Genomic DNA, 18,104 nt, shown 5'->3' on the forward strand with positions numbered 1-18,104 from the left:
AACTCTTTAATTTTAAACATTTAAAGTTTCGAAATGCAGTTGAGAGGACATGTGCAATTCTAAAAAAAAATCATCATATTAACAACACCACCTCAATATAGTCTTAAAAAATAAAGTTGGATCATAGTTAGAATTGAGATGATTTTCACTTTAGAGAGTGCATAAAAAAAGAAGATCTTGATCATTTTAATGATATGAATTCATATTGTGATTTAGATGATGAAGAAATTTGTCAATGATTATATGTTAAAATGTTTCAACAGGAATAACCTAACAAATATGGCATGCTAGAGCAATTAAATAAAATTATATATATTGTCAATTTTCTTTTTTTTAATTAGTGATCAAATTGTGGACTAAAATATTACATATGATGATTTAATTTTGATTTTTATTACTTGTTTAGAAATTTTTTTCTCCAGTATTACTGATAATTTTTTATAGTAATTAATATTTTTAAAAAAAGTAAATTATATAACTACGTAATTACAATTTATACTACTAAACATGACATAAAGCAAATATTTTTATACTTTATATCGATAATGGCAGTAGGAATAATCGCAAAGCAATAAGAAAAAAAAATAAGAACACATAGATTTTACGTGGAAAACTCTTTTCGGGAAAAACACGTATAGTTCTAAATGGATTCAACTTGTGTGGCATGGTCTGCACCGCAAGGCCATAGCCTGCCATAGATCCCCTATTTTTCCTCTCTATTTTATATCTTTAACAAGTGAGTTGCACATCAAACTTTTCAAGCCAGATCAAACGAGATTCGTGTCACACAACTCGAACAATTACGATGTAATTACACATTGTCAACTAAACGTATCTAGAGAATTATAATTCCTTATAATTACAAGAGGATGTAATGATATATATATATGTGTGTTGGCATTTGGCACACTAATATGACTACAACAGTAACTAATAGGTTTCATTAAAAAAATCTTATATGTTACCACAAATACAGATTTCCATATTAAAATAAAAGAATTCAACCAAATATAATCAAAGATTACAATATTTATTAGATAAAAGGTAAAAAATAATCTAATATATATATTATTGCAATTTAAAGTTATAGTTAAGAAATAATTCTTGTATGGCACATCTTATAAGCTGCCACTTGTTACGATAATAATCTGCCACATCTTAATATGAAAATATTAATTACAATAAAGAGTAAAAAGGAAAAAAATAATTATAATAAAGATTAAAAAGAATTATGGGAAGATTAATTTCAATAAAATTGGGAAAGAATAATATTTTGTTAAGTAAATTAAAACATTTCATTAAATTTCTAAACCATTACCCTCATTAGAGCCTCCATCTACTATCCAAATAGGGATTTTTCCAGTACTGCATTCGTTTTTTTCAGGCCATGCTTCGAGTCCCTTCTTCCTTTTCTTGTGAGATGTTCTTTTAACCCAGCCTCAGATGCCACAACTTCTTCATACCTTGGCACCTGCTTCACTGTTTCTGGATGGGCTCACTTCACCTTAAGTTCACAAATAATTCGAGCATTTCGTTGCATAGTCTCTTATTGTTGTTGAAGTATAGAACTAGCTTCAGTAAAGAGTTTTACTTTCTTGATTAAATAAGAGAGGGTTACAATCACATATTTAATGCATGTAGAGTACAACCGTTTCTTTAACTAACTTGAGCTTAACTAACAAACTAGCACTTACAACTAACTACTTATGAATTTCTTATAACATTCCCCGTGCTCTACTGACTTTCCTTCCTTCTGGAGCTTAACCTTCATAAGCAGCAACCTTGAGCTTCTTTCTGAACTTGTTAAACATACACGCAGATAACGATTTTGTCAGTACGTCAGCAATCTGATCTTGACTGGACACATGACCAACCTGAAACACACCTGCTGCTACTTTCTCCCTCAGAAAGAACATGTCCAATTCCACATGCTTGAATTTTGAATGCATGACTAGATTTCCAGCTACAGCAACTGCAGCTGAACTATCGGACCACATCAGGGACTTGTTTGAAACAGGAACAGTGAACTCAGTTAACAACGATCAAAGCCAGACCATTTCAGCAGTAACATTTGCCAAGCTTCTGTATTTAGCTTCGGCCGTTGACCTGAATACAACCTGCTGTTTCCTCGAACTCTAAGAGACTGGATTTCCTCCTAAGAACACACAATAGCCCGATGTTGACCTATGATCATCAAGGTCAGACCCCCAGATGGAATCAGAATAACCATCAAGGACAAGCTTAGACGCACGACTAAAGTGGAGCCCTTGATCCATCGTGCCATGTAGATAACGCAAGATTCGCTTAACAGCGTTGAGGTGTGAGTCTAGAGGTCTGTGCATGAACTGACAGACTTTGTTGACTGAGAAAGCAATATCTAGTCTGGTGATGACAACATACTAAAGAGCACCCACTATACTCTGAAAAAGACTTTCATCTTCAATCGGACTTCCTTCTGAAGCTGATAATCGACAAGTAGACACCATAGGCGTAGGGGAACTATTTACCTTGTCCATAGAAGCCTTCTTAAGTAGATCCAGTACATACTTCTTCTGATTAGGAAAAATGCCATCTGAGATGTATTTAACCTCTATGCCCAAAAAGTAGTTTAACTTTCCCAAGTCCTTCAGAGAAAACTTATCATTAAGTTCCTTAACAAACTGACTTATAGCACTTTCACTAGAACCAGTAACTATGACGTCATCCACATAAACTAGAACGTAGAGCAACTGAGCTCCAGAGCGATTTATAAAGAGGGAATTATCAGCCTTTGACACTTCAAACTGGTTAGAAAGAAGAAATTCCCTTAGTTTGTGGAACCAAGCTTGGGGTGCCTGTTTGAGGCCATACAAAGCTTTCCTTAACCTACATACCACCTGCTGTCCATTGGTTCCTATCTGTTCAAAGCTTGGTGGTTGCACCATGTATATTTCTTCAAGTAAATCACCGTTTAAAAATGCGTTATTGACATCTACCTGTCTGAGGGACCAACCCAAGGAGACTACTATGGCCAATACCACCCTAATTGTTGTAGGCTTCACAACAGGGCTAAAGGTCTCATGAAAGTCAATACCAGCCTCTTGAAGATAACCTTTAATCACCAACCTACCCTTGTATCGAGCTACCGAACCATCAGTATTCTTTTTAAGCGTGAAAATCCATTTACACCCGACAGCCCTTTGATCTACAGGTAAAAGCACAAGATCTCAAATACGATTTGAAAGCAAAGCTTGGTACTCTGCTTGGGCAGCTGCTGTCCACTGAGGACTTTTAAAAGCCTCAGTGATGGAAGCTGGTTCCTTCTCAGTTACGACAGAAGAGAAAATTTTAGGCTTATAAACACCACTCTTAGACTTGGTCTGCATAGGATAAACATTCTGAGTAACACGGCTAGAAGGATCAACCAGTGGGAGAGAGGGAGGCACATTAGTTGGATCAGACTGATCAAATGATTGAGCTAAAGCCAAAGTGGGAGATGGAGGCTATCAGTTGGAGCAGACTGATCAACTGACTGAGCTATAGATGAAAAGGAACCAACAGGAAGAGTAGTGTCATTGTGAGTCGAGCTGGAGCTAGCCACAGAAGCCAAGGGAACTGAGACTGTAACAAGAGGAACGTGTGACTGCTGATAAGTTAGTTGAACAAAGTCAGAATGAGTAAGAGAATAAAAACTATGTAGGAACGGAAACTGAGCCTCATCGAAAACAACATGGCGAGACATAAACACTCGACCAGTATCATCAAGACACTTGTAGCCTTTGTGATTAGGCGCAAGGCCAAGAAACACAAACCTCTCTTAGATTGAAAATTGAGCTTGTGGTGATGAATTGCCTTAAGGAAGGAAAGCAAGCACAACCAAAGACTCGCAAATGAGCATATGAAGGTTTGACTTTATACAGCATCTCATAGGGACTGCTATTTTGAAGATTACACGTAGGTAGTCTGTTGATCACATGCACAGCATGAGAGAATACAGAAGACTAAAAATCCAGAGGCATAAAAGCCTGAGCCAAGAGGGTCAACCCTATATCAACCACCTGGCGATGCCTCCTCTCGGCCACACCATTTTGCTCCGAGGTATGAGGACAAGTGATTCGATGCTGAATGCCAAGTTTGAACAGCTCAGCAGATAAGGAGTGATACTCACCCCCCAGTCAGTTTGGAGCATTTTGACAGAAGCACCAAACTGCATTTGAACCATTTGGTAAAAGTGAAGAAAACATTTCAATACTTCAGACTTAGCCTTGATAAAATATAACCAAGTATAACGGCTGTGCATATCAACAAAAGACACATAGTAAGAAAATCCATTTGATTTAATATGGGATGGCCCCCAAACATCAGATACAACAAGTTCAAATGGAAACGAATGCACTGTTGTGGAAGCTTTAAATGGCAATTTATGAGATTTGCCTAACTGACAAACTGAGCACACATGAGGCAGACTATCATGCTTGAAAGAAATATTACAAGAGCACAAGACACACGCAAGAGTGTTATGACATGGGTGCCCCAGTCTGTTATGCCATAGTAGAGGAATAGAAGTAGACGATAGTTGAGCCTGGCACACACGTATTGAGTTTGATCGAGAATCTGCAGCAGAGGCCTTAGGATAACCAGTACGCGAGACATCAAATCGATAAAGGCCATTTTGCATGTGGCCCACTAGAAGGATCATTCTTGTCTGAATATCCTTCACAAAACACAAATAGGGGTGAAATTCAAAATAAACGCCATTGTCCCTAGCAAATTAACCAACTGACAATAAGTTCTTGCAAACAGTAAGACATGGAGAACACTCCTAAGATGCAACAGTCTCGAACCAGTCAACAGAGAAGATGTACCTATATGTGCTATAGAAATAGATGCACCATTGCCCATAGATATCTGATCCGTACCTATGTAAGGAGAAGCAGTCAAGAGAGTAGTCATGTCTGGAGTGATGTGATTGGTGGCTCCAGAATCAGGGTACCAAGTTTGAACTGTAGAACTAGAAGAAGAGGAACAAGAAGGCTGCTGAATGGAGGAAGCAAGGGGCTGTGAATAGGAATTACAGCAAAGAGCAGACGAATCTTGACTATTAAAATGATGATAGTTGACAGTCTTGGAATTGGTAGAATCCACACCAGAGAAATTTTCATCAAAACGGTGGTAACAAGATTGAACCACATGGATGATCTTTCTACACAACTGACACTGTATCCTGGAACGTGACCAACCTCGACCAGTACCACGTGTCTACCACGAGACCAACCTCGACCATGCCCTCGCTGCCTTATTTTGAAATCTTGAGAATAACTGTTAGAAGCATCAACAGTTTTTGAGTGAGGAGGGTTCTTGGAATACGAAGACACATTGGCTTGCATAGGAACTTCAGTTAACAACGCTAGCTAGCGCGCTTCACAATCAAGAAACATTTCTGTCAGTAAATCAATAGACATAGGAGTAACAGAAGCTATCACCCGAATGGACTCATACTCAAGCGAGAGTCCAACCAAGATAACACTGATTTGCTCTTGCTCAGTAACAATAGTGCCAGCTGCAATAAGGTTGTCACTCAGTTGTTTAACCTTTTACAAATACTCTTTAATTGTGAGATTGGCTTTCTTGAGAGAATACAATGCATACCGTATACTGGAAATCTTTATAGTGGACTTAACACCAAACCGCTTTTCAATAGCAGACCAAATGGCAAAACTTGTTTTGGCGTTAGTAAGATGAACTAAGATATCATCAGAGATGGTGGTCAGTAACCAAGAGGCAAGAAATTTGTCTTGTTTCTTGTGAGCAAAAAAAACTAGATTATCAACCAGTTCACCATCAACACCAGGAATAAGAGGAGAGGGAACTGGAACTGTACCTTGTACGAAACCATCAAGATCATACCCTTCAAGAATGAGTAGTAGTTGGTGCTTCCAAAGAAGAAAATTGTGCTCATTAAGTTTGATGGTATCATGCTTGGAGAAGTAATGAACTGTGGATAACGCCGTACTACCCGAACCCGATGAAGGAAAGGCAGCCGCAGTGTTAGAAGAATGGCGAGGCGTATCAGCCCCAAGCGCAGGCTCAATAGCCATGAAACCAAAGGAGAGAAAAAAAAATTTACACCAGAAAAGTCATGGCTCTTGATACCATGTTGAAGTATAGAACAAGCTTCAGCAAAGAGTTTTACTTTCTTGATTGAATAAGAGAGGGTTACAATCACATATTTAATGCATGTAGAGTACAACCGTTGCTTTAACTAACTTGAGCTTAACTAACAAACTAGCACTTACAACTAACTACTTATGCATTTCTCATAACATTCCCGAAATGTATTTCTCTAGTAAGAGCTTAAATTGCTTTTGAATCTTTGTGTACTGCTACATCTTTAAGTTATGATTTTACATAGTTGGATTCTTAACCACTTGGTGTTGTGGTTGATGATTACCTTCTAAGGAGTTTGGTCGATTCAGGTGCTCTTGTAGTGTCTCGACAATTGTTCCTGTTGATCTCCCCGAAAGTAGTTTCTTTGGTCATTCGGTTGGCCATTTTGATTGTGATCTAAATCATCCCTAATTGTTATGAATAATATTGTTATTAATCGTAGTCATGTTGCTAGTATCTGCTTTCTCCATACTGATCACTTTAACATTCTTATTGGTCATAATATTGATCTTGATAATATTGATCCTCTTGTTTGTCGTCAACTTTACTGATCCGTGCTCTTAGGGGCAGTATAAGCTAGTTGAGCCATGGATCTCATTGAAGTTCCCCACAAATGGTGTGAAGTGTTTGCAATATAGAATACAGGGGTGGCTTCTTACAGCGATTCATGCCATGGAATGTGACAGTCACTATATATGATGATAAAAGTATGTTGTATAGCTATGTGAACAGGTTTTTTGCACTATATGTTTGTCTTTTCCCTTTTCTTTAAGGAACAAGAGTTCTTATAAATGGATAATTTTTTTGGGGGGTTGTACTTTTAAATTGGTGTTACTCAACTTATGACACTAAGTTAATCACTCAAATTATAATAGTTAAATAAATAATATTATTGCATACATTTTTGGAAGTATATACATTTTATTTATTTTTATGTTGTATATTTATAGTTGTTTATTTATACAATATGTGATCTTAAATTTGTACTACATCAATAACGGTGTTAGTAGTTTGTGAAAACTAAATTTAAATTAAAATATCCTGTATACAATTATATAATCAAAATTTGCATATGTATATTAAATTAAAATTTATTTGTACTTTTGAGATTTATTTCAAATAGAATTGGATTCAAAATAGGTTATGAAACATGTTTTTATTCTAAAATTAGGATAAAGTAACATTTAGTCCTTGATTTTGACAATATTTTTCACCTTGGTCTTTAATTTTTTTTTTGTTCACATTAATGCCAAAACTTAGCAGTTTTTTCAATTTAGTCTTTGAACTTAGATATTGTATCACATCATCATTTGAATAATTAAAAAAAATTATATATATTAAAATTTTAAATCATCGTATCTTAACAAAATCTAAATTTAGAAACTAAATTTAAAAAATTATCAAATTTCAAAACTAATATAAAAATAGAAAAAACTTCAAAAACTAAGTTAGAAAAAAATTAGTAAATTTAAAGACTAAATATAGCCTCATCCCTATAAATTATTGTGACATTCATAAAATACATCACATTAAAAGATGTACAATGTATTTATTATCTTAAAACTATAACAACTAAATATTTGATCTCATCCAACTCTTTTAATGTTCTCTTTTTTCACTTTTTTGAATCAAACCTTACCTTTAGTATTGGATAGGCTTCAATTTTGGTCCAAGCATTTCAGGTTTGCTACTGTCACAAACTCACAAATTCAAGCAATCTTTTATCCATGTCCTCATGCTTTTATTTAATCCTCATTCAAACCTGCCATTAACTTTTCTCAAGAAAAAAAAAAAAGAAAACAAGTTTGTGGTAGGAAACAATTTACACGTTATTTTAATGAATTAAATTTAGTTAGTTACTAATCTTGCCCTTTCAATTAAGTACAAGGTGTAATGTATATATGAATTTTCTACTTTCTTATGCACTATTTGCCTGAATTTAGCATTTAGCATTTCTTTTTTGGTAATTATTTTTATATTAGGTTTGAATTTTTTTTTGTTTGTCAAATTTTTAAAAGAAATATTAGGGATTAATTTGGACAAAAGAAGTTTAGATCTCAATGTGGGAACAATTATTAAGCCTAAAGACTAATTTGAATAAAAAATTCAAACTCTAATATGAGAACAATTATCAATTTAAGGCTTCAAATAGTGCATTAACCCTATGTTACTTAACCAAAAGACATAATGATAAATTTAGCACTTAACGTTTACATTTTCTATCAATTTGACCCCCTTTTTTAAGCTAAATTTGACCATTAACCTTCTAAAAAGAGTCAAATTATTTTTCTTTAATTGAAACACTAAATTTTTTTAACATTGTTGGTGTGGTAATCAACATGCACTTTATGATTACATGACACTATTTGTTATATATGTCATGTCAATAATTAATTTTTAAAAAATTGTAAAAAAAATCAAAGTTCAAACAATTATAAAAAGTTCTTTAAAATTCAAAAAAGGAAATTAGTATGAAATACACATGGACTGTCTTGCAAGATATCACATGTAAAAACTTAACATTTTAGCCCGTATTTTCGTTAAAAAATCATTTCGACTCTTTTTCAAAATGTTGATAGTCAAATTTCAATTTTTTTCCAAAAATTAAAGGTCAAATTTAGGGTTTTTTACTAAAAAATATAAAAAAATTAAAAAATTTGAAAATAATATACCTAAAAAACTAAATACGAAAATGGTATAGTCAGGGTGGTCATGCCACTCTGACAGGCGGCACCACCCTGACGTGACTCCTCCGACAGAAAAAAAACTGAAGAAAAAAAACACTAAAAACGAAAAAAAATAAAAAAAATGGGTCATGTTGGTGCCAGAGGCTGCACCAGTGTTGCCCCTAGCAGAGGCGGCACCGGTGCCAGGTGCTTTTGCTGCCGATTTGACCCCTCATGCAGAGGGGTTTTGTTTTTTTGTTTGGGGGACCATAATATATGGTCCCTAAGCTTCATTTTCGGGAACAAAGAAGAAGAAGAAAAAGAGAGAAGAAGGAAAGAAGAGAAGAAGAAGAAAGAAAAAGAAGGAGAGGAGGAGAAGGAGGCCGTCGGTTGAGAGAAGAAAAAAGAAAAAGAAAAAGAGAAGGAGAAGAAGATGAGGGAAGGAAAAAGAAGGAAAGAAAAATGTAATTTTTTTTATAAATTTGAATAATTAATGTTAGTTTAAGTTATTTGTTTTAGATTTAAATCAGATATAATTTTTATTTTTATTTTTATTTCTTTGCAATGTGTTATTTGGTTAAGAAGAGATATTAAGGTATGTTCGTATTAATTTTATATTTTCATTGAAGTATTAAGCATTTATGTGTAAAGAATATTTTTTTGTTATTATTTTATGTAATTTATTTGTTAAGTGTGTGTTTTAGGTTGTTTAAAAAGATTTTTTAAATTTATTTGACTTATTATAGAATTATTTTTATTTTTTATTTTTTATGTGATGGGGGTTTTAAACTTTTTACAAAAAATAGTATAAAAATAAAATATTAAAAATATATTAATGAAAAAATAAAATACGAGAAGAAATAAAATACGAAAAAAAACTTTTTTGGGGAAAGTGGTGGTGACGAGTTTTTTGTTAAAATAATATAAAAAATAAAATATGAAAATAGTATATTTTAAAAAATAAAATTTGAAAATAAAAAAATACGAACAAGGTGCCAAAGTCAGGTTATTTATTAAATTAATATAAAAAAACTTAAATAATACATTTGAAAGATTTTATGCTAAAATAAAATACCAAAATAATATATTTTAAAAAATAATATACGAAAAAAATACGAATAAAGTGCTAAAACCAGGGTTATTTATTAAAAAAATATAAAAAAACACTTAAATAATACATTTGAAACATTATGTACTAAAATAATATAAAGAAATAAAATACGAAAATAATATATTTTAAAAAATAATATACGAAAATAAAAAAATTACGAAGAAAGTATCAAAATCAGGGTTATTTAGTAAATTAATATAAAGAAACACTTAAGTAATACATTTGAATTTTTTTTGCTAAAATAATATAAAAAATAAAATAAGAAAATAATATATTTTAAAAAATAATATACTAATAAAATACGAATAAAGTGCTAAAATCAGGGTTATTTATTGAAAAATATAAAAAATACTTAAATAATACATTTGAAACATTATGTACTAAAATAATATGAAGAAATAAAATACGAAAATAATATATTTTAAAAAATAAGATACGAAAAAAATACGAAGAAAGTGTCAAAATCAGGGTTATTTATTAAATTAGTATAAAAAAACACTTACATAATATACCTAATACATTTGAAACAATTTTTGCTCAAATAATATAAAAAAATAAAATACGAAAATAATATATTTTAAAAATAATATACAAAAAATACGAATAAAGTGCTAAAATCAAGGTTATTTATTAAAAAAATATAAAAAATACTTAAATAATACATTTGAAACATTACGTACTAAAATAATATAAAGAAATAAAATAATAAGAAAGTAATATATTTTAAAAAATAAGATACGAAAATAAAAAAATACGAAAAAAGTGCCAAAATCAGTGTTATTTATTAAACTAATATAAAAAAACACTTACATAATACATTTGAAACATTATGTACTAAAATAATATAAAGAAATAAAATAATATGAAAGTAATATATTTTAAAAAATAAGATACGAAAATAAAAAAAATACGAAAAAAGTGCCAAAATCAGTGTTATTTATTAAATTAATATAAAAAACACTTACATAATACATTTGAAACATTTTTGCTAAAATAATATAAAAAATAATATACGAAAACATTTTACTTATTATCATTTTAAAATAATAATAATATTTGTATTTAAATTGGATATATTTAATTTTTTAATGTAGTATAGCAAAAAAAAATGTTGTTGAAAAAATTGTTTGCTATTTTTTTATAAGTTATTCTAATAAATATTTAAAATCTATCAAACATTAAAATTAATAACCGAAATTTATTTTGAAATTGCAGGCATCGCAATGGCTTCATTGATCAATAAGGAGCTTTCTCACATATGTGACACAGTTAATAATACGGTAATAAATTATATTGTTATTTGTTACACAATGGTTCCATTAAAAAAAGATCTACGTAATTTAAGAAAATAAATTATGTTATTATAACTATTTTTTGTAATTTAACACTGTCAGGACTCGTACCGCATATTAAGGGGCCGGGTGAATGGTGTAGGATATTCCCCGGATGCACGACCGATGTCCTACTTGGAGCTAGCTGGATTCGGGTCAGCAGCATTGACCCGGACGTTCGATTTGCGGTATGATTTAATATCTGCATTGGTCGAGCGTTGGCGACCGGAGACCCACACTTTTTATTTGCCGTGTGGGGAGTGCACAGTCACTCTGGAGGATGTTGCATTACAGTTTGGGCTCCCAATCGACGGGGATGCCGTCAAGGGCGTAAGTGCGATAGCTGAGCCAGCTGCACTTTGTTATAGCCTACTAGGAGCCTCGCCCGACGATGCTGAGTCTACTTTTTCGGAGTTGAAATTTACATGGCTAAAACAATTTTCAGCATTTATCAGATAATGCCACCGAAGAAGAGTTGGTGTGCACAGCTCGAGCGTACATTATGCATATCATAGGGGGTGTATTGATGCCCAATTCGAACAACAACAAGGTTCATATCCAGTATTTACCTCTGTTCGCTCCTATAGTTGGGGTTCCGCAGTTCTGGCTATGTTGTATCCTGAACTTTGTCGGACGACAAAGCCTAATGCTGTAGACATGGGCGGATGCCTTATATTGTTGCAATCATGGGCTCTTTATCAGATGTCATTCTTGGCATCGGTTAGTCACCAACTATACGTATATCCGTTAGTTAACAGGTGAGAAAATTTAACTTGTTAGTAATTGACAATTTCTTTATAATGATACTATTCTAATGATACTATATTTACTTGAAAATTGTTTTCGTAGATGGAGTATTTATCCGGGTATCGGAAGGTCATACACTGTTCCGATATATCGTCTGATGATTGAACAACATGCCGGGGAAGGGGTAAGCTATTCAAATATTCATGACATGTAATTGCTTTGTATATCTTACTCCAACCGTGTTAAATATTAATCATGGTATTAATCGTGCAGTTTATATGGATGCCATACCGTAGACCAGAAATTGCAGCTATTATACCCTCGTCTGCCTACGATGATTCTCATTTATGGTGCATTAACGCACCAATTATCAGTTTCAATGTAGTCGAGTGGTACCACGGGGATCGAGTACTACGACAGTTTGGTTGCATCCAGTACATCCCGGATCCGCCAATGCATGTGGATGAGGAGGTTCACGGTAAGAACAAGAGAGGGAGACATAGACAGCATTGGGGGGTTACGCACCGGAGATATATTGCGGTGTGGGAGAGTCGGATGGCTCGAAGACCTCAAATGGATATGTCTTCCGATTTGCGCCCATCGTTAGAGTACATACAATGATACTTTAGTATGGGGAAGCCATATTTACTTGGTGGGCAGTCGACTATAGTCCCCCCACACGCGCAGCGATCTGGGGCATACGAGCCAGTGGCCGAAATAAAGCCTGATCCACAGCCAGATGCCGAGCATGACCTAGAGCCGGAGCCCGAGGTACAGCCGGAGGTCGAGTACGAGCGATCGCATTCGCATTCGACTGATACTTCTTATCATCCGGATTTGGCGGGCAATGACAATTTCCCGGGCTCATCGGGGGGCGGATACCATTACGGATTTGATATGTTTGGGTCGTACCCACAGCAGCATAACACCTCTCCCGGCCCATATCCACTGCAATATAGCACTACCCCCGGCCCGTATCCACTGCAGTACTCCACTCCTACTGGGTTGTATCCATCGCGCATGGCACTCCTCCCGGCTCAAGTTCATCGATTCCATTCGAGCCATATGATTTTTCTTCTATGTATCAGACACCCTCACTTGCGACTGAAGAGGATGTTGGTCGTCGCAATCACCCACAACGTGAACATCGATCTCCGCAGAAATATACCCCTAGGACCACACCATCGAACCATCAATTTTAGGGGTTTCTTCGGTTTTGATATTAAAAAGTTTGTATTTTTTGTATATATTTAATTAGATTAGTTGAAACTTTGAAACGTGGAACAAAATTTGACCATAACGTAAATTAGATTAATTTGGACATTTTTGAACATTAAAACACTAAAACTTGAATCAAACTTAGTCTTGTAATATAAATTGGAACAAACTTTAAATACATTACAACGTTAATGTAATTGGAACATTAATTAAATTGGAACATACTATTACCAGTATATATAGATATTTCATGGACGTATGAAATAGATGATACATATGTAGTTATATATGCAAGTTGAGTAAATGTAAACTCAACCATTACCTTGTTTGTATATGTGACTAATTCGTTGATTGAGTGTAGGTAATTGGTAAAAATGTTTGGTTATGTGTGTTTCATGAGAATTGAATGATGATTTTATTAAGTTTTATTGTGTAATTGACCATGGGATCCATGAAATGGTGAGTTCATGATTAGTTGAAAATGATATTATGATAAATATCATTATATTGTACAAAAATAGTTTGGACAGTAGCAATAGACCGACTTTGAAAATTCAATAAAAATTGTAGAAATTGAATTAAAGGCTGGATGAAATATGGAATTAAAGCTTATTGAGTCTAGTTTCACATATAAGAAACGGTGTAAGTAAAAGAATTTTATATTATGAGATATTTGAATTATTGTGAGACAGATCCACAATGATTCTAGAATCCCCTATTCTAATTTCAGAAAATTATTAAAAATTGCACAAAAATATTTATGAGTTGAAATTTATATGCTTAGAATCCTTAATGAGTATATTTTCAATAGAAATAGACAAGAACATTATCCCAATCCCGTACTATAATATAATTTATTTTTAGTGAATAAGGTCGAAGCTGTGGAACAACAAAGCAAGAGTAACTTTAAAGAATAAATTGTTCTAATTGGCTAAATAAAAAATTCTGAAAATTTTATGGTAAAAATATATGTAAGCTTAGTTTCTAGAAAAATTAGCAGATCTTAATTTGGAGTTCCGTAGCTCTAGATATAAATAAATTCGTAACTATAACTCCAGAAAACAGCTTGATGGATTTTTAACAAATATAGAGGAATATTTGCAATACAATTTTTTTCATATAAAATAAATACATTACAACATAAGTTCAATTCCTACTTGATCGTGACGATTGTCCGACATGATAGTTTCGCTGCGGGCATTTACTTCGATTATGACCAGCTAACCTGCATAATCCACAACGACTACCGTCGGATTTCTCCCTAATGTCCATTTTATTACGGATTCTAGTTGATTGCAGACGACCTCTTGGATTCCTGCGTAGCCCTCTGTCTGGGACAAGTTCGAAAGTCATCGGAGGCACTTCCCATGTAGACAGGTCGGGCAGGACAGGGAACTCGTTTTCCCATACACGTAACGTGCGATTGAGTTGTACACATCATCGACAAATTGTTCAACATTAAGGTTCACTTTAGCACACGCTGCAACGACATGTGCACATGGATAATGAAGTGTTTGGAATCTCCTGCAATCGCATTGTCTATTCCGGAGATCAACTCCATAGGACCTAGGTTGTAGACCGGGTCGACGACGAATAGTCTCCGTAACTCGAAACGTTTCAATGCATCGTGAATATATTTCTACATTCATCGACCTCGCCATCCGACGGTTTGCAACCATTACATCCCTAATATCTTCGACAAACACGTGTCCCGCCTCAATCTAGTTAACTTGTTGCTGACCCATTCTTGGCATCAAGGTAGCCAACCTGTAGAATGTAACCGAGAAGACTGTTGAAATCGGAAGATGTCGTGTTTTCAACAATACAGCTTTGACCCCCTCCACTAAGTTTTTGGTCATTTGACCATAACGAAAGCCCTCGTCAAAACTTTGAGCCCATTGCCACGGCTCCATAGTACCCAACCACTGTCAGAAAGATGTATTCGTTTGACCCTCCATGTCACTTTCAAGTCGAGTCATTCTTTGGCGAAAAATGTGTGGCTCTAGCTCGTACGCTATATATGTATTAAGAAAAGATAAGTTATAATATTGCCCTAAAAACTTATATTAAAAAGATAAGGCAATTGTTTACCTATTTTCACAAATTGTCTTTTCCAGTCTGCATTTTTATAATCTCTAATGAAGTTAGCTGCGATGTGACGGATGCAGTAAACGGATCTCCATGGTACACCGGAACGTCTAATGGCGGCAATTAATCATTTCCCTCTATCAGAGATAATGCAAATATTATCGTAGCTAATAACATACCTCCGCAGGTTGGTAAGGAAGAATTCCCAGGATTCCATGTTCTCCTTATCTACAATAGAAAATGCTATCGGGAGCACGTTCCTGTTGCCGTCTTAAGCAACCGCAATAAGTAAGATCTGTGTATATTTTCCATATAGCCAGGTCCCATCCACTTGCACAAATGGCTTGCAGTGGGGAAATGCGTGCACACATGGATCAAACATCCAGAACATCCGATGGAAAATTCTTTTTCCCGACTGTAGTTGGTCATTCGGGCCGTAATAAAGTCGTGTCTGTAATTCAATGACGGTCCCTGGTACGTACTCCCACATAGCGGCTATCCATCCTTGTAGCTTGTTATACGACGCATCGAAATCCCCATACAATTGCTCCATTGCCATCTGTTTTGCTATCCATGCCTTTCGATATGACACTCGATACTGAAATCGTGCTTATATTTCAGCAATCAGTACTGAAACTTTAATGGTCAGCATGTCCTTCACCATTGGCATGATCAACGTACAGATAGTTTTAGAATCAAGTTTTTGATGATCTTCTGTCATACGTGTTGATGTGCATGTGTGAGGCCCAACAAATTTGTGTATCTCCCACATCTGCGAATTTTGAATAAATGCAGCTCGTACCCACCAATTGTAGCTTTCCGCTGACTTCCAACACTCCCCAGTATATAATGTCGGTTTAGACATTGCAACTTTATAATCTACTGATATATTCATGCTATACCGCTTAATAGCAAATACGCACTCTTCTTTACTTTTGAATCTTTGACCGACGAATAACTCTTCAGGATCAGAATTTACGGCCAGTCGGTGAGCAGGAAGTATTTCAGGGTACTCTGGGAACTCGGCTACATGCGTCGCGTCGGGGTCTATGAGCGATATGTGTGGCTGTCCCGGGATTGAATCTTGTTCAGTGAAGCGAAGAAGGGTAATCAGGATTATTGTGAATCACAACACGTCGCATCTGGTTCCCGACCGAAGATGTGTTAATGTTTCCATCGTCATTCACGTCTTCATCATCAATATCATCGGGGACATCGTCCACATTGGGATCACTATCACTATCGACTTCTTGATAACAAGGATCACTACTATCGTAACCATCATCACCAACCACATCCATATCGAGTGTAACATTAAGATCGATATAGATCCCACGTATAGTCGATTCATTATCAACGTACAATATTGGAGCCACCATGCATGGTTCTTGAGCTCTATGTTCGTCACCATATACAGTGATATTTTTATTTTCCTTCATACCGGCTAACTCAGCAAATAAGTGAATTGGTGCATTTTTGTCACTCCCATTCCCACAGTAAAGAGCGATCATTGTCTCCACGTCTTCGTCGTCTACAATTCCATTTCAGTGAATTTGATTGGATTTGTCGAAACTGGAAACTTGTAGAAAAGTTTCGAGATCCTTCTCCCACAATGTCTAACAATTTTTACGTTAATTCTTCCCTTCATATCATCCAACGAGACATTTCTATTAAATCTCATTGCTATTTGTTACCGACATTCAAATATGCATCCAACGGTTGTTGTCAAGATAATTCCATCAAAATAAATGCATACGAAAAACTGATTATCCATCTTCAATGCTCAATTTGTTAAAAAATAAACAAACTTTCTCAAAATAATTTCGAACACCAAATAAACTACTTAAATAAAAAATTTAATTACACAATATGCAATTTTTTTCATTCATAAGGTTATAGTTTTTTAGTTCTCATTTTATACATAAACAACATTTATCTTTACATTTAACCATTTAAATTTAGTTCTATGATTTCTTCCATCTCCGACCCTGTATCTTCCTCTGGGAAATACTGTACAATCCAATTTAGATATTCTTGATTCTCTTCATATTCATCTACTACAATCCAATTTGGGAATTCCTCAGGATCTTCTTCCTCTTCAATTTTTATAACAGGTATTGAAATTAGAAATTAGAAATTCTCTTGGTAATTTCCTAACATCTAATTTATCCATCCATGGTATGTCAATCACATTTTGCTTCCCAGTCAACTTTCGTAAACCTATACTTTGTCTCACTATTTTCCTTGCTCCATAAGAGATTATAAACTTTACGAAGCATATAACTAGATTCCAATAGGTTCGAGGTACCAATGTCTTCCAAAGTTGGTCTAAAACGATTTGATGTTCCCGTTCTATTAATGTCCCTCAAGGGTTAAGTATTGAACTTTATTCTTCCTAATCATTTCATAACCTTTCCACAACACTTCTTGCATCTTTTTATTTTGCTGTCATAACGTGTTGAACAATGTCTTCTTCTGGTTTCATTCTGTAATCTTGCACTTCTCTCATTATCTTATCAACTTTCTTCCTTTGTACTGAAGTTGTTATTTCATCAGGTAATACCAAATATGTTGCCATTTCTAACAATATCTATAACATGCCAAATAAATTTCATAAATATTATCTAATCAACCTAAAACGAGTTTTTTACCCTAATAATATAAAAAATAAAATAAAATACCAAAATAGGTTGTTTGAAAGATTAAGTGCCAAAAGTGCCAAAAATGGTACTTAATCTTTCAAACAACTTATTTCGCTATTTTATTTTATTTTTAAAATAATAAGGGTAAAAAAAA

The sequence above is a fragment of the Gossypium hirsutum genome, chromosome A11, assembly GCF_007990345.1.
Source record: "Gossypium hirsutum isolate 1008001.06 chromosome A11, Gossypium_hirsutum_v2.1, whole genome shotgun sequence".
In the NCBI taxonomy this organism is placed as follows: Eukaryota; Viridiplantae; Streptophyta; class Magnoliopsida; order Malvales; family Malvaceae; genus Gossypium; species Gossypium hirsutum.